At 38.9% G+C, this 16,472-nt stretch overlaps 1 long non-coding RNA gene across 18 annotated transcripts in view; it reads right to left on the bottom strand.

Annotated features, from left to right (window-relative positions):
• The window catches only part of LOC309692729, a 62,379-nt gene that overhangs the window by 29,960 nt on the left and 15,947 nt on the right, over positions 1–16,472 (bottom strand). For 12 of the 18 annotated variants that reach the window (XR_014272409.1, XR_014272412.1, XR_014272413.1 and 9 more), the window contains 5 exons: positions 14,507–14,551; positions 11,463–14,245; positions 5,696–10,557; positions 3,501–3,545; positions 457–3,239 (listed from right to left, as the gene is read on the bottom strand). This is a non-coding gene — a long non-coding RNA (uncharacterized lncRNA). Of the gene's footprint in view, positions 1–456; positions 3,319–3,500; positions 3,546–5,695; positions 10,558–11,462; positions 14,325–14,506; positions 14,552–16,472 lie in introns of all 18 variants that reach the window. The other 6 variants (XR_014272421.1, XR_014272423.1, XR_014272420.1 and 3 more) reach the window with 6 other exon arrangements.

Below are 16,472 nucleotides of genomic sequence, written 5' to 3'. Positions count from 1 at the left end.
TGTTTTATCCATGTCCTTGAACACAGCTTGTGACTTGGGCGCTTTCATATGTACCGATTCATTTAGGTTTGTGCACTGAGGCCAGATTTAGGTATTAAAAACGAGTCAGTCATAACACTTCTTACATTAGTTAAAAAGCTGAGCTTACACTAAACCAACATTTAAATTTCCCCTTGTGGGACTAATAAAGGTATATCATATCATATCATTACTACAGTATTGCTGCAATATTGTAAAGACAAAGATGACACACGGACCAGACATAAAACACTGAACACTTTTTAAAGAAGAGTCATTTAAGAATTCAACTGCTTGAACTATGTTATTTTAAAATTGACAGTAGAGCAGAAGTCACTGCATCATTTCATCATCAACACGAACCTGAAAAAAGCTGTCTGATATATAGATAAAATAATAACAAACAAACAAACATACAGATATCACTAAACAAAACACCTTATCTTGGTTTTCTAGGTGTTGCTGATGGTGACATAGGAAACTTCAGGATCCACCTAAACAATGAAGAGAAAAACATGCTGACTCCTCAGTAATATCCATCCACTTATCCTTTTCAGTGTCGCGGGGGGTGCTGGAGCCTATCCCAGCTGTCATAAGGCGAGAGGCGGGGTACACCCTGGACAGGTCGCCAGTCTGTCGCAGGGCCAACACACAGAGACAGACAACCATTCACGCTCACATTCACTCCTGCATTCACACCTATGGGCAATTTAGATTTTTCAATTCACCTATACCTTTAGACGTGCTTGTATGAATGGGTGAATGAGGCATGTTGTTTACAGTGCTTTGACTACTCTGGGAGAGTAGAAAATTGCTATATAAGAATCAGTCCATTTACCAATAAAAAAAACACTGCAAAACACACAAAACAAAATAGAAATAAGAAAAATGGTAACAGACATAGGAAAAAAAACGTAAATAGGAAAAACGAAAACAGAAATAGGAAAAAACAGATTTCCAAAAGCAAAGGGGAGTGTTTCTGGGGAGACAATAACCCGACGGACCAGTTGCAGGAACCCAAAACATGCTAGGTGTGTTTTATCATGACTCATATAATACTGATGATGAATTTTTAGGCTAATAGTTAGGCTAACACATATACCACTCATCTTTTCTTTCCTCACAAAACCGATAAATCCTCCACTTCTTTTAAGTGTCTCCCAGCGCAATTCTTAGCATATTTTGGTTCCTGCAACTGGTCCGTCAGGTTATTGTCTCCCCAGAAACACTTTGTGCTTTTGCAAATCTTTTTTTTTCCTATTTCCGCTGTCGTTTTTCCTCTTTTCGTTGTGTTTTGTGTGCTTTTGCAGCATTTTTCTTATTGCTGGTGTTGTCTTAAGTTGCAGTGGCCTCTCAGGGCCACCGTACAACACATGTTCTCCCCGTGTTTGCGTGGGTTCTCTCCGGGTACTCCGGCTTCCTCCCACCGTCCAAAGACATGCAGCTTGTGGGGATAGGTTAATTGGATAATCTAGATTGCCACTAGGTGTGAGTGTGAATGGTTGTCTGTGTCTCAATGTGTTAGCCCTGCGACAGACTGGCGACCTGTCCAGGGTGTACCCTGCCTCTCGCCCTATGACAGCTGGGATAGGCTCCAGCACCCCCCGCGACCCTGAAAAGGATAAGCGGAAGTGAATGGATGGATGGATGTTTCAAAACTCACAGGATTTTCACTCTTCTGCATTTTGTTTCCTGGAAAGACAAAAACAGTCAACTCTAACATTCATAGAACAACTTACAAATGTTGTATCTGTAAATGTTCTCACCTTTCATTCTTTTCCTTATGATGAGACACACAGCTCTTATCAGCAGTGCGACCAAACCAATAGCTCCATCGATGTACCACGAAACTAAAACTTTGATGGGGTTTTTTTTATCTTCACTAAACACTTTTTTGCTTTGTGTTTATTATTGTGCTACTGCAAGTATTTCATATATTAGTCAGTTGATTGTTACTGTAGGGCAGCTCTAGGACAATCCCTGATGTGATGTAGCTTGCTTTTATCCAGCAGATACGACATCTCATGAGGAGGTTCGAACCCTGTACCCTGACCTTCCCACTGACGCACAAAGTCTGCACATCCAGAAGCAGGCCCTTCTACGTGAACAACAGCACAACAGTTTCTATTTCTTTTAATATTAGAAGTCAGTTATTCATTAATGAATACAAATGGTGACTGAAGTTATTTAGACAGGACATTAAACAATAAACTTCCAATAAATTATGAACAATGTGTGACTGAATGTGTTCAGTGAAAGACTTTGAAAATATCGCAGCATAAAACCAGTGTAAAAGTATTCAGACTACTTTTGGGGGTATTTATTTGATGATGCAACCAGAAAATGTGCAGGTTGTGAGTTTAACATTTTCAACACTGGAGAAGAAGTACATGTACACAGACTAGCTAATGACAAACATTTTTTTTAAATTAACCTTTATTTAAACAGGTTGTTCATTTTTCTGAGCTTATCTGGTGTCTAGTTTTGGTGGCAGTAGCATAAGCAGAGAAGACCCAGACCTTACTCTCCCGAGCCAGCTCCTCCATTATTTGGGGGACACTGAGGCATTCTCTGCTGAGTGCTGTGATCTCCCCAACATGTCCTGGGTGTGTCCTGTCTGTCCTGGTGGGACATGCCTGGAACATCTCACCCAGGAGGCGCTCAAGAGGCACCCTTGTCAGATGCCTGAACCTCCTCAACTGGCTCGTTTAGATGTAGAGGAGTAGCAGTTAACTCATGCAAACCACATTTCTCCAGGCCAGTCCTAATCAGCTTACTCAGTATCACTAGATCCAATGCTGCTCCTCCAGCAGAGCACACAAAAGTAGGAGAGACCGGAGATGCCATGGCTTAGTTAGGAGACTGTTTGCTTCAAGGCCACTAGAAGGTGCTGCCATAAAACTACAATAAATGAATTGACCTTTTGACCTGCTCACACTCTTTTATGCAAAACCCTGCTGATGTTACGCACACACACACACATAAAGAGATTCTAGGTCTGACCAACCGTCTCCGCCGTGGGCAAAAAGATGACAGTCAATAAAATTCTAAAATTTTATTTATAAACACAATGAATAATAGTTAAAAGTCCAGTGTCCCATTTAGGTACAAAGTAAAAACACACAGTCCAAGGCCAGAGCCAGCTATGCCACAAAGCCAGTTGCACTCCACACGTTGTTCACTTCAACAGGGGTAGCAATTGTCCTCTGAGACCCACCACCCTGTAAGTAGAAAGCCAGTGATCACTCCATCCTCTGCAACTCAGCTACTTTCAGGCTACAGCATATAATAGGCCCTAGCCTGCACAGAGCGACAAAATAAGACAATTCACTATATAATTCACAGCCCATCCATCCCAAACATATCAGATCATTAGCGGTTTTGTCACATTACATACCTGCACTGAGAGACAAAATAAGACTAATGACGCTAAATTTAATTACGGGTCATGGACAGCCTTCATAAATGCTCATATTACTCACCCACACTGAATTCCAGCACAGGTTCATCTGGGTCCTGACTATTTCCTGCAAAATAACACAAACGTCATCAGAACATTAAGTCAGAGAAACAACATTTGGAGCTTTTGTACATGATAAATTATACTGCAGTAGTAAAACAAAGTCAAGCAGCAGTACATTTATTAAAATCACCTTCAGCTGTAATATTTAAACTGATTTAGTGTCAATTTAGATTATGTTTAGATTAAAATGAAACTAGTACCCTTGTAATGTCTTTTTAAATTAGAGGTAAATATTTGTATATTTTTTTACATAATATAATTATATTTACTGGATTTTCTCTCTATTGTAGTTTAGTATTATAGTTATTACTTGTTTTTTATTGACTTGTCTTGTTTTTACAATGATTTGCTTTGACTGCAGCCTTTAAAGAAAAGACTATCTGTTCAGTAACTATCCATCAGACTGGGTCCATGTTACCAGCCAAATGGGTAATAATTAAAGTAAGTTTTGAATTACGTATATTTGGGTGTTTAGGTGACACTTTTGCAAAAAAAAAAATATATAATTAGGTTTAAAAGAACTAAACATGTATGTATTTAAAAACAATAAGTGTGTTAGAATTACTACAGCAACAGGTTGTAGCTCACTGTACTGTTTTTGAGCACAACTTTGGCGCTTTTGCCTCATTTTTAAATCAGTGATCCCAGTAGCACAGTCTAAGCAGAGACCTCAGTGCTTGGCAAACAATCAATAGAATCAATATAATTATTAAAAAGAAACAAAATAAATGCCAACCATATAAAAAACATAAACTTAAAGAAAAAACTAAACTTGATTTTATGTCTTTAGGCTATTGTTAACAGCAAGCATGAGGTTAGTGCATATGTATTATTATTGGAAAGATTACTGCAAAGAAAAAAAAAGTTGAACCAGGAGGGGGCGATATTGCTCTTCTTACAATGAGTTACATGCAGGCTATTACTTACCGTGTCACTCACATTTATTTCACAAATTAGCTGAACCCACTTAATTCGATTTAATTGTATTTATGCAGAGCTGAATCACAACAACATTCTCCTCGAGGTGGTATAGATTGTAAGGTAGAAAGTCTACAATTAAAAAGAAAAAACCTCAATACAGTGGGAAGGAACAACTCACTTTTAACAGGAAGCACCCTCTGGCAGAACCACGGTCAGGGAGCAAACTATCAAACTACGAGGTCTTTAAAATAAGATGATTATTCAAGACCTCATGTGTGATGGGAAGGATTCTGAATTTGATGCTGGACCCACAAATCATAAAAGAGAAACACTAACTCACACACACCAGAAAGTGCCAAGAATTATAATTATATGTAATTTAGTTTTGCGTTCCTTTATAATGCTTTCAACTATACAAATAAGACACTTGGGGGCGCCTGAGCCTTGTAGACACAACAAATATTGAACAAACCTCATGCGCCCTGTTGTTGACAAAACGATAAAAATGAATGTGTCTTATTTAGGTCATTTCTGTAGTTACAGAAAATCATTTGAATTCATTTTTCCTTAAATTATTTTAACCCTTATTTGATGCTATTGAAATTGGTCTGTTGCCTCAGGGCAACAACGGCAATAAGGGTTCCACAGTGTCACAGTTTTCTGCATATAGTCGATTAATAAATGTTGAGAAAACAACTAATCGATTCAATTTTTTTATTTGAACAAGTATCAAATTGATTTTCACAGAAGCGTTCAATGGAACAAATACATAAATGGTAAGCTGACTGCTTTTTATATAGGGTTTTTGTATTTTGCTCGTGCATTAAAAAGCGCTTTATACAACATGCCTCATTCACCTATTCACCCAAACATTATTACAAGCACCTTTTCTACAATTAAGCTAAACATGCATAAAATGTTAGCAGTGGAGATTTGGCACCTGAAAGGACCCCCTTTGATCCACTCCTAGTTTGAGTCTATTTACATTTAAATACTGATACTTCAATTTTGCCTTGGTTTGAGCTCCATAAAGCAGGCAAACCAGAATTAATCACAGAAGGCAAAAACACTGAAACTACGTTTTAAGCTGCGAGCCAAACAAACCAAAGGTAACCGTGTTTTGAAAAGAGCTATGAAGAGAAACAGACAGACTACTGTAATTTCTCAATAAAATGTCGCTTATTATCGCTCACTCTCAAGAACAAAAACGTGAGTAATTTTCCAGTAGCTCACCATATTTGGGATCTTCTAACATCCACACTTCATGTTTAAACGGTGGTGCGGAGGCGGTGTACCGTCGCAGGCCGGATGTAGCATTCAGCGCGGTGTGCCTTTTTTTCAGTTGCTAAGCAACAGATTTGTCCCGCCCCTTTCGTTATGACGAGCCGGGCCAGTCCTTTGACTGGTGACGTTACAATGAAACCGACCTTATATATAGACCTGGCTGTTCAGTTGAAACGCATTCACACAGCGGGACAGCAGCGCTTTAAACGTTCAAACACGGAGTTTAACACAAAACAACATTTTAGACATAAAAAACAAAAAAGTGAAATGGCAAGCTCAAACTGTAACACAATGACAAATGATGAAACAGTTCAGACCAATCGGGATAATTCTACAGTACATGCTTTGGTATCCCTCTTGGATAACTTGTTAAGTAGTTTTTCGAAAAAGCAGTTGGACGCGCTTACCTCAGGCTATCCGGATTGCTTCACCGCTAAGCGGCTTGCAGGTTTTTTAAAGGACGTAATGGACCTGTGTGCACAGTCACTAGCAGTATCACCACTGAGGTCTTCCCAGAACTCCCCTGTACATGAAAACTGTTCTGTCCACACCACCACTGGCAAAACGGTTTTGTCACCTGTGAAATTTTTGGACGATTCTGCTGAGCAGGAGTTTGATACAGCACAGAATATAGATGCTAACAGCCAAGAAACAGCTAACACAGAAGAACGCTGTCAAAATGCTGACCAACACAGTGCTGCAAAAGCAGAAAACAATCCAATTCCAGATCCCCAGCAGCAGAAATCCTGTGTTGAACATGAAGCCAGCATCCCACCGTTAACAAACATAAGTCAAACGGAGTCATATAAAAAGATACAGAATCACAGATCTTCTGTAGACTGTGAGCCACCTGAAAACACCTTAGACTTTGAAAGATGGTTAGAGACATTAATTCAGGCTGTGCTTTCAAAGCTTGGTAAACTTTTAAAGTGCCCTCATTCTCACCAAAAACGTTTGTTGGATCTACTCTTGGACAAATTCAAGGGGATGGATTTGCATTTAGACCGAAAAGTGCAGAATTATTTTGACTGCATTGCTAATGCCATTTTCACTGATATTTGTGACCAATTATATAATTGGTCACTAATATCATTGGAAATGGGGAGGAGTGGGGAGGAGGATTCAATGAATTTAATGGGAGAACCAATATTTAATATCATAACTACTTCAGTATTCCAAGAACACCTGTTGGCAGTAACAATTATCGATAGACTGGAATCATATGAAAAGAAAGAAAGATGCAGACTTTCAGTGGAAATCTTTGTGGAAGGACTGATTTCCCAGGTTGCAAAAACATCAGACACAGTCTTCAGCATTGAAAATGCTGAAGCTATCTCCAACCGGCTTACCATGAAAATCTGGACTGAAATCAGGGCAGAATACAACAAAATCCCCCCAGAGAAGTTCAAGAAACTCAGCGAGAGGGTTTTCAAATCCCTCTGTAAAAGATGGAAGCATGTAGCGGTTATTGTGACATCCTGGCAATTAAACGTCCAAGATCTTGATGAAGATATTGTTAAAACTTTCAAAAGAAAGATATTCCCAGAACCAAGTTGGATATCTAAGTGCTTTTCATCGGTGCGTGCATTTTTTGGGAGGTTTAAGGGAGGAAACAAAGTTTCCCCTTTATAGTGACATCGTGATATCAACAGCAAGATATTTTCTAAAACTCACTGGACACTTTAAATTAGCTAGTTTTACATTTAGATCAGATCAAGTCATTTTTGAAATCCCCAGGAATGGTCGCGGCAGATGGCCACCCCACCCTGAGCCTGGTTCTGTCGAAGGTTTCTTCCTCTTAAAAGGGAGTTTTTCCTTCCCACTGTCGCCTCGTGCTTGCTCAGAGGGGTTTGTTCTTTTGGGGTTTTCTTTTTAATACTGTAAGTTGTTACCTTACAGTGTGAAGCACCTTGAAAACACCATTGTTTCCTTTGGTGCTATACAGATTGAAGTGACTTGCACTGACAACATAACTAAGCTGGGACTTTAATTTAACATCAATAAAATTATAAAAATATTACATCTTGATTTCTGCTTGTTTTCATTGTCTGTGACTTAATGAATACAAATGTGTAATTTAACAGATTTTTTCTTTATGTTAGTCTGACCGGTGATTCCACGTTGGCCTTAGGTGTTGGCGCGGATACGCTGCAGCCCCTGAGCCATTAATGGCCCAGCACACTACAGTAAAAACAAAACAACAGCCATCTCTCCAACTAGGAAAGGAAAATAATAAACTGCCTCCTTGGAGGCAACCTGACTCAAAACAGTTGCAGTCCAACTCAGACCGACTGCAATCACTCTCAGGCAGATTGATGAAGATCTGCAAATAACTGTTGTCTAATTTATAAACGCAGACAGATTGCCAACACGTCTGTTTACAATAGAGGACTGTACTTACATGGTTGCAAACTGGTTGTTGTCTTGCTTATATGAAAACATTGCTTTGGAGCAATGAAACTCAAACACATTCATTTTTAAAATGCCTCAAAATGAAATTTTGAAATATTTGGCTTTATGCTTTGAAAGTGCCGTTGTGAGTGGGAGTGTGAAATCCTTACTTGATGTGTTCCCTTTGCCTTTACTGTTTTCAGTTTTATTTGTCATATGCAAGTTAGCACAGGGTCAACATTGCAATGAAATGTGTTTGACGAGCAGCAGTCACTCAGCAGCATGGTACAGTAGAAATATAATAAAATATAATAAAATAAAAAATAGAAAAATAGTAAAGAGCAAAATATTAGAGAGACGTGGTAAAAGAGAAAAGATGACTAAATATATATGTATCTATAAATATAAATATATGTACACTAGTGATTAAATAAGAAAATCTTGAAAAGAAATATGACGGGAGGCCAAATGGGATGTTGCACAGGAATGAGCAGCAGAAAATTACAGTATTACTCAGACTTTTAATAGTCATATTGTCAGTTTTGGCCGACGGTCATGGGTCACTTCCACTAAAATAGCACGAGACTGGAGTAAAATGTACTTTATTAATGAGAACACATGGTGATACAGCAAAGAATCCAACCCTTCTGAAAAGCAAATGGCTTCCTGTTATACTCTACCTGATTCAGGTGAGCATCTGGAATAGACCAAGTCTGGGGGTCAGCAAACCAAAGGAAAACAAAACCCTCCCCATAAGAAAACCACTACAATATAACCAAGATATAACACATCATAGACATATGAAGATTTGGAACAAGTCCTATAAATAATTCCATAACATATAAACTTCAGTCTCTTCTATATACATTAAAACAGCGGTCCCCAACCTTTTTTGCGCCACGGACCGGTTTATGCCCGACAATATTTTCACGGACCGGCCTTTAAGGTGTCACAGATAAATACAACAAAATAAAACTAGTACCGGTACCGGAAAAAAAGAAGATTTATTCATAACACATGTGAAAGACCCAGGAAAACAGAGTTAACGATAAAAACGATAACAAAATAACGATAAAAAACGATAAAAACTCTGAAAACCATACATTTCACACCCGAGCCTCATCTCTCGACCAAACGACGGTCCGTGGCCCAGCGGTTGGGGACCGCTGCATTAAAACACCTTAACCACACAGTTAGGTTTCAGCCCTCGCTGACTCAGAACAAAGTAAGACAATCAGAGTTCGATTGGTTTTTACTTGTGCAGGGGAAGCCTGGTCAGATTCTCAGAGTTGCAAGCTCTACACCCAAACTCAGACAACTCCAACTCCAGCCTTTTATTGAATGAAAACAGTTACACAACTGCCCATTGTAAACCCCATATGTTGTGTGGTAAAAGCTAAGGCACTGTGTGTGTGTGTGTGTATGTGTGTCTGTATACGTGACTTCCTGGTTACAAACGTTTTAACCGCATCTCTAGTCATAAAAGGGCATCTCCCCTCAACCTCGTATATGGCTTAACCTCTTTAACAGTCCACCATTTACATGGTGAGCCCATACTGTAAAGGGCAGGAAGTGAACATTCCTTACCAAATAAGGAAACCAGAATCTTACATAGATTGTGCCTGCAGTTGAAAACTATAGCTAGTAACATCCCCAACATCCTACATGTGGGGGAGGAACAGAAAAATATCTGAACATACAGTTCAAGACAAGGTCCAAGCACAATAATGACAACTTTTAACAAAATCACTCCAACACACACTCCCCTAGCCTGGCACATTGGTTTGCTCCAGGAGCTCATAAGCAGGTGATTGAGCTGCTTTTACTCTTTATAAAGTGAGTACTGTTAACACTTCTCTTTTTACATATACAACTAATTTAGGTTACAGACAAATGATTAAATGTGAACAGCTCTAACACGGGTTCTTTTCCTGACACAGGTAGGATGGCCAGTCCCCCTGTCTCTTCACCTTTCACGAGTCACTTAAATAACAACCCAAAAAACCTAATAAAGATCACAATCAACCAGTGTGTGTTTTTCTTCATTATGGTTTTTAAATACAAATCAGTCAGTCAATTAATAAAAATACAAGTAAGGGTAATGGAACCCCTGGTCTCCATTACACACATAAATACCATAAAGACACTAAGTCGTAGAGCTCTGAACTCCTTGCTTTTATGATATTTACACTTCTTCTTGGCCTTCTCCTTCACTCTGAGTCACTCCAGGATAAACGCATCAGCTCAGACATTCAATAATTAAAATATGTGTAGGTGACCGTTTGGCAGAAGACGATGTCGAGGCGGTACTGCAGTGACACGTCCGTGGCTATTGTCGGGGAGGTGTCCTGCATCAGCAGGAAGTCCATAGACTTCTTGGCTTTGTTGCTCATCATGGCTCTGTAGTCCGTGGGCGTGGCCTGCAAAAAGTGTAAATAAACCATCAGAGACCAAACACAATTATGCCTTCCAACCACTAGTTTAGACAACATCTTGCAAAGAGTGTGTATTTCAGAGTGCAGTTGTTTTTAAATTTGACAGAAACAGAAAAAAAGATGGAACAGAAGGACAACAGGGAAAGCAGAAGCACCGACACACTGAAATCTTTTAGGGTCAAGCTCCAGAACTAGCCACAAATCCTGCTGGAAAGAACCTAAAAATACTTAAAAATACTTGCAGAGATCTAATGGAGCCGTTAACTCAAAAGCCTGGTGTCAGGCATGTTCTTTAATAAATAAGAAACGAGCTGATATGTTACAGACCCCAGTCTTTACGTAAAGAAAACGCTGACATTTAGAGCGGTCTCGCAGCAGATTTTAAAACAGTGACACTGATTTGTGGGGTTTTTGTGCACAGATTTGAACCTTTTTGTTTTATCCATGTCCTTGAACACAGCTTGTGACTTGGGCGCTTTCATATGTACCGATTCATTTAGGTTTGTGCACTGAGGCCAGATTTAGGTATTAAAAACGAGTCAGTCATAACACTTCTTACATTAGTTAAAAAGCTGAGCTTACACTAAACCAACATTTAAATTTCCCCTTGTGGGACTAATAAAGGTATATCATATCATATCATTACTACAGTATTGCTGCAATATTGTAAAGACAAAGATGACACACGGACCAGACATAAAACACTGAACACTTTTTAAAGAAGAGTCATTTAAGAATTCAACTGCTTGAACTATGTTATTTTAAAATTGACAGTAGAGCAGAAGTCACTGCATCATTTCATCATCAACACGAACCTGAAAAAAGCTGTCTGATATATAGATAAAATAATAACAAACAAACAAACATACAGATATCACTAAACAAAACACCTTATCTTGGTTTTCTAGGTGTTGCTGATGGTGACATAGGAAACTTCAGGATCCACCTAAACAATGAAGAGAAAAACATGCTGACTCCTCAGTAATATCCATCCACTTATCCTTTTCAGTGTCGCGGGGGGTGCTGGAGCCTATCCCAGCTGTCATAAGGCGAGAGGCGGGGTACACCCTGGACAGGTCGCCAGTCTGTCGCAGGGCCAACACACAGAGACAGACAACCATTCACGCTCACATTCACTCCTGCATTCACACCTATGGGCAATTTAGATTTTTCAATTCACCTATACCTTTAGACGTGCTTGTATGAATGGGTGAATGAGGCATGTTGTTTACAGTGCTTTGACTACTCTGGGAGAGTAGAAAATTGCTATATAAGAATCAGTCCATTTACCAATAAAAAAAACACTGCAAAACACACAAAACAAAATAGAAATAAGAAAAATGGTAACAGACATAGGAAAAAAAACGTAAATAGGAAAAACGAAAACAGAAATAGGAAAAAACAGATTTCCAAAAGCAAAGGGGAGTGTTTCTGGGGAGACAATAACCCGACGGACCAGTTGCAGGAACCCAAAACATGCTAGGTGTGTTTTATCATGACTCATATAATACTGATGATGAATTTTTAGGCTAATAGTTAGGCTAACACATATACCACTCATCTTTTCTTTCCTCACAAAACCGATAAATCCTCCACTTCTTTTAAGTGTCTCCCAGCGCAATTCTTAGCATATTTTGGTTCCTGCAACTGGTCCGTCAGGTTATTGTCTCCCCAGAAACACTTTGTGCTTTTGCAAATCTTTTTTTTTCCTATTTCCGCTGTCGTTTTTCCTCTTTTCGTTGTGTTTTGTGTGCTTTTGCAGCATTTTTCTTATTGCTGGTGTTGTCTTAAGTTGCAGTGGCCTCTCAGGGCCACCGTACAACACATGTTCTCCCCGTGTTTGCGTGGGTTCTCTCCGGGTACTCCGGCTTCCTCCCACCGTCCAAAGACATGCAGCTTGTGGGGATAGGTTAATTGGATAATCTAGATTGCCACTAGGTGTGAGTGTGAATGGTTGTCTGTGTCTCAATGTGTTAGCCCTGCGACAGACTGGCGACCTGTCCAGGGTGTACCCTGCCTCTCGCCCTATGACAGCTGGGATAGGCTCCAGCACCCCCCGCGACCCTGAAAAGGATAAGCGGAAGTGAATGGATGGATGGATGTTTCAAAACTCACAGGATTTTCACTCTTCTGCATTTTGTTTCCTGGAAAGACAAAAACAGTCAACTCTAACATTCATAGAACAACTTACAAATGTTGTATCTGTAAATGTTCTCACCTTTCATTCTTTTCCTTATGATGAGACACACAGCTCTTATCAGCAGTGCGACCAAACCAATAGCTCCATCGATGTACCACGAAACTAAAACTTTGATGGGGTTTTTTTTATCTTCACTAAACACTTTTTTGCTTTGTGTTTATTATTGTGCTACTGCAAGTATTTCATATATTAGTCAGTTGATTGTTACTGTAGGGCAGCTCTAGGACAATCCCTGATGTGATGTAGCTTGCTTTTATCCAGCAGATACGACATCTCATGAGGAGGTTCGAACCCTGTACCCTGACCTTCCCACTGACGCACAAAGTCTGCACATCCAGAAGCAGGCCCTTCTACGTGAACAACAGCACAACAGTTTCTATTTCTTTTAATATTAGAAGTCAGTTATTCATTAATGAATACAAATGGTGACTGAAGTTATTTAGACAGGACATTAAACAATAAACTTCCAATAAATTATGAACAATGTGTGACTGAATGTGTTCAGTGAAAGACTTTGAAAATATCGCAGCATAAAACCAGTGTAAAAGTATTCAGACTACTTTTGGGGGTATTTATTTGATGATGCAACCAGAAAATGTGCAGGTTGTGAGTTTAACATTTTCAACACTGGAGAAGAAGTACATGTACACAGACTAGCTAATGACAAACATTTTTTTTAAATTAACCTTTATTTAAACAGGTTGTTCATTTTTCTGAGCTTATCTGGTGTCTAGTTTTGGTGGCAGTAGCATAAGCAGAGAAGACCCAGACCTTACTCTCCCGAGCCAGCTCCTCCATTATTTGGGGGACACTGAGGCATTCTCTGCTGAGTGCTGTGATCTCCCCAACATGTCCTGGGTGTGTCCTGTCTGTCCTGGTGGGACATGCCTGGAACATCTCACCCAGGAGGCGCTCAAGAGGCACCCTTGTCAGATGCCTGAACCTCCTCAACTGGCTCGTTTAGATGTAGAGGAGTAGCAGTTAACTCATGCAAACCACATTTCTCCAGGCCAGTCCTAATCAGCTTACTCAGTATCACTAGATCCAATGCTGCTCCTCCAGCAGAGCACACAAAAGTAGGAGAGACCGGAGATGCCATGGCTTAGTTAGGAGACTGTTTGCTTCAAGGCCACTAGAAGGTGCTGCCATAAAACTACAATAAATGAATTGACCTTTTGACCTGCTCACACTCTTTTATGCAAAACCCTGCTGATGTTACGCACACACACACACATAAAGAGATTCTAGGTCTGACCAACCGTCTCCGCCGTGGGCAAAAAGATGACAGTCAATAAAATTCTAAAATTTTATTTATAAACACAATGAATAATAGTTAAAAGTCCAGTGTCCCATTTAGGTACAAAGTAAAAACACACAGTCCAAGGCCAGAGCCAGCTATGCCACAAAGCCAGTTGCACTCCACACGTTGTTCACTTCAACAGGGGTAGCAATTGTCCTCTGAGACCCACCACCCTGTAAGTAGAAAGCCAGTGATCACTCCATCCTCTGCAACTCAGCTACTTTCAGGCTACAGCATATAATAGGCCCTAGCCTGCACAGAGCGACAAAATAAGACAATTCACTATATAATTCACAGCCCATCCATCCCAAACATATCAGATCATTAGCGGTTTTGTCACATTACATACCTGCACTGAGAGACAAAATAAGACTAATGACGCTAAATTTAATTACGGGTCATGGACAGCCTTCATAAATGCTCATATTACTCACCCACACTGAATTCCAGCACAGGTTCATCTGGGTCCTGACTATTTCCTGCAAAATAACACAAACGTCATCAGAACATTAAGTCAGAGAAACAACATTTGGAGCTTTTGTACATGATAAATTATACTGCAGTAGTAAAACAAAGTCAAGCAGCAGTACATTTATTAAAATCACCTTCAGCTGTAATATTTAAACTGATTTAGTGTCAATTTAGATTATGTTTAGATTAAAATGAAACTAGTACCCTTGTAATGTCTTTTTAAATTAGAGGTAAATATTTGTATATTTTTTTACATAATATAATTATATTTACTGGATTTTCTCTCTATTGTAGTTTAGTATTATAGTTATTACTTGTTTTTTATTGACTTGTCTTGTTTTTACAATGATTTGCTTTGACTGCAGCCTTTAAAGAAAAGACTATCTGTTCAGTAACTATCCATCAGACTGGGTCCATGTTACCAGCCAAATGGGTAATAATTAAAGTAAGTTTTGAATTACGTATATTTGGGTGTTTAGGTGACACTTTTGCAAAAAAAATATATATATAATTAGGTTTAAAAGAACTAAACATGTATGTATTTAAAAACAATAAGTGTGTTAGAATTACTACAGCAACAGGTTGTAGCTCACTGTACTGTTTTTGAGCACAACTTTGGCGCTTTTGCCTCATTTTTAAATCAGTGATCCCAGTAGCACAGTCTAAGCAGAGACCTCAGTGCTTGGCAAACAATCAATAGAATCAATATAATTATTAAAAAGAAACAAAATAAATGCCAACCATATAAAAAACATAAACTTAAAGAAAAAACTAAACTTGATTTTATGTCTTTAGGCTATTGTTAACAGCAAGCATGAGGTTAGTGCATATGTATTATTATTGGAAAGATTACTGCAAAGAAAAAAAAAGTTGAACCAGGAGGGGGCGATATTGCTCTTCTTACAATGAGTTACATGCAGGCTATTACTTACCGTGTCACTCACATTTATTTCACAAATTAGCTGAACCCACTTAATTCGATTTAATTGTATTTATGCAGAGCTGAATCACAACAACATTCTCCTCGAGGTGGTATAGATTGTAAGGTAGAAAGTCTACAATTAAAAAGAAAAAACCTCAATACAGTGGGAAGGAACAACTCACTTTTAACAGGAAGCACCCTCTGGCAGAACCACGGTCAGGGAGCAAACTATCAAACTACGAGGTCTTTAAAATAAGATGATTATTCAAGACCTCATGTGTGATGGGAAGGATTCTGAATTTGATGCTGGACCCACAAATCATAAAAGAGAAACACTAACTCACACACACCAGAAAGTGCCAAGAATTATAATTATATGTAATTTAGTTTTGCGTTCCTTTATAATGCTTTCAACTATACAAATAAGACACTTGGGGGCGCCTGAGCCTTGTAGACACAACAAATATTGAACAAACCTCATGCGCCCTGTTGTTGACAAAACGATAAAAATGAATGTGTCTTATTTAGGTCATTTCTGTAGTTACAGAAAATCATTTGAATTCATTTTTCCTTAAATTATTTTAACCCTTATTTGATGCTATTGAAATTGGTCTGTTGCCTCAGGGCAACAACGGCAATAAGGGTTCCACAGTGTCACAGTTTTCTGCATATAGTCGATTAATAAATGTTGAGAAAACAACTAATCGATTCAATTTTTTTATTTGAACAAGTATCAAATTGATTTTCACAGAAGCGTTCAATGGAACAAATACATAAATGGTAAGCTGACTGCTTTTTATATAGGGTTTTTGTATTTTGCTCGTGCATTAAAAAGCGCTTTATACAACATGCCTCATTCACCTATTCACCCAAACATTATTACAAGCACCTTTTCTACAATTAAGCTAAACATGCATAAAATGTTAGCAGTGGAGATTTGGCACCTGAAAGGACCCCCTTTGATCCACTCCTAGTTTGAGTCTATTTACATTTAAATACTGATACTT

Source organism: Aulonocara stuartgranti (assembly GCF_965226115.1).
Source record: "Aulonocara stuartgranti genome assembly, chromosome: 17".
In the NCBI taxonomy this organism is placed as follows: domain Eukaryota; kingdom Metazoa; phylum Chordata; class Actinopteri; order Cichliformes; family Cichlidae; genus Aulonocara; species Aulonocara stuartgranti.
This window is presented reverse-complemented; position numbering and strand designations above follow the sequence as displayed.